General features: G+C 32.5%; 1 pseudogene; it reads left to right on the top strand.

Moving 5' to 3' along the window:
• The first annotated feature begins 312 nt into the window (after positions 1 to 312).
• LOC108515690 (protein SREK1IP1 pseudogene) lies at positions 313 to 754 on the top strand (annotated as a pseudogene).
• Positions 755 to 2,021: the final 1,267 nt, after the last annotated feature.

The following is a 2,021-nucleotide window of genomic DNA, read 5'->3' as shown; positions in this document are numbered from 1 at the left end:
ACCTGCTCCAAACTTTTTGCTAAATATCCCAGAGATGGTAAGTGCTTAGTTCTGAACCTTTTATAAGTTATTAGGATCTGGGCAATTTCTCTTAGAGAGACAGCTGAGAATAGTTACATATTGTGAAGTACACATTCATAAAATTAACATATGATTTGCATGATTTAATTACTGTAGTTGCTCTTTTTTATAAAATAAGATTCAAGTTTAGAATTTCATTTTCACCTTGAAATTAACAATAATTATTCACTATTCCCAAGACTACATGTTAAAAGCAGAAAAATTGATCCAGTGAGCCCTCTTACCACCGTCATGGTAGTCCCAGGTTGCAACAAGGACAATGTCAGAGCAGACTGTAAAAAATGTGGCTACTCTTGTTACTTGACTTTTGAATGCCACAATTTTCTCTGAGTAGACCCTAAAAGGGACATAGTTTTGGATGTCAACAGTACAAGTAGTGAAGATAGCGATGAAGAGAATGAAGAACTGAATACATTGCAGGCATTACAGGAAAAAAAAGAATAACTGAACAAGAGGAAAAGAAAAAAGAAAAGAAAAAATCAAATTGAAATAAAAGAAAAAGGTCTTATCCAGTTCCACTGAAAAGGACACTTCAAAAGAAACAAAAGTATCAGCAGAAATAAAAGAAAAAAGAGTAAATCAATAGATGGAAACGTTACCGAAAGGAAAGAACGAAGAGAAAAAGGAAAAGGCATTCTTCTACCCCAGAAGTTCCGAATTCTCCAGAAAGTAACGGATACTTTGGCTTAAGCCATTACATTTAAAAATTTGTTTTTAAAACGTGTTTGCCTTTCCTTGGAATTTGCTATATATTATGTTTTGCAATAAATCACGGCCTTTTCCATATAGACATTTTTTATATGTGGGACCATTATCCCTCTGTTAATATATTTTTAATATGCTATGACTGTAAAGTATTAAATCAATCTTGTTACTTGATAGTGATGCCCCAAGTATAGCTATTTGCATGTACTAAACACATCATTTTTGGTATCTGTGTCTCTGTGTTTTTGGCTAGTGTTATTACTTAATAAGTTGATTGTAAAATGGCTTTACTACAGTTAACACGAGTCATCTTCCTAGCAGTTAATGAGTATTGCTGAATCAGATGCCCACCTCTCAGTGATGAAGCTAGGTAAGGGGTAATGTTTTGCTCTTGACACAGATAAATTTAATAGCTTTATATACTAAAATATAGTATCTTTTAAGCTAGTAAAAAAATAGAAACATTGTTTCATTTAAATGAATACTACACAGAGTACTAAGTATCAACTAAGAGTAGATGTTGTACAAAGTCATATGGGATACTAAGATGATTAAAACACGGATATTATCTGCATAAAGATATTTGGATCCTAGAGACATATACGATGTTATATGATATTAGTATTCATTCACTATGGTTCATTGTGTGGATGTTTCTTTCTTACTGCTGTGATCTATGGAAGAATAATGAAACAGAGTACTGGAGACTAAGTGATAGTAAAAGATATGAGTCACGCAGGTGGGTGGAAGAGAGAAAGAGACAAGAAAAGAGAAAAGAATAGAAGTAAAGAAATAAAAACAAATTAAAGCTGAATATCACAGGATTAAAAACACAACTCCCATTGACTAAAACAGCAATATATGCAAAGATAAACATAAACACACCTAATTTATTTTGGATTTCGGGAGAACAGCAGGCTGGTACATATAATGGGAGACAAAGATTGTATACCCAGCCAAGTTATCTTTCTAGTATCAAGATTATAGAAGCATATAAAAGACCACAGACAACAACAACAAGAAGACATTTTAAAATGCAGAACTCAGAGCATTCACTGATTCTCTGAGATTCCACAATTCTCTCCTTTGGAATCTATAACAAAGATGACCTTCACCTAAAGAAGACACAATTTAAGAAACATTGACAAAAGGATTAATAGTTGGCATTTATGTAGTTAAAAATAGTCCCAAAATTTGTTTAAAAAGTGGATACCTGGATAGAAGAAAATATACAA

This window comes from Rhinopithecus bieti, unplaced genomic scaffold (assembly GCF_001698545.2).
Source record: "Rhinopithecus bieti isolate Rb0 unplaced genomic scaffold, ASM169854v2 scaffold_35308, whole genome shotgun sequence".
Taxonomy (NCBI): domain Eukaryota; kingdom Metazoa; phylum Chordata; class Mammalia; order Primates; family Cercopithecidae; genus Rhinopithecus; species Rhinopithecus bieti.
This window is presented reverse-complemented; position numbering and strand designations above follow the sequence as displayed.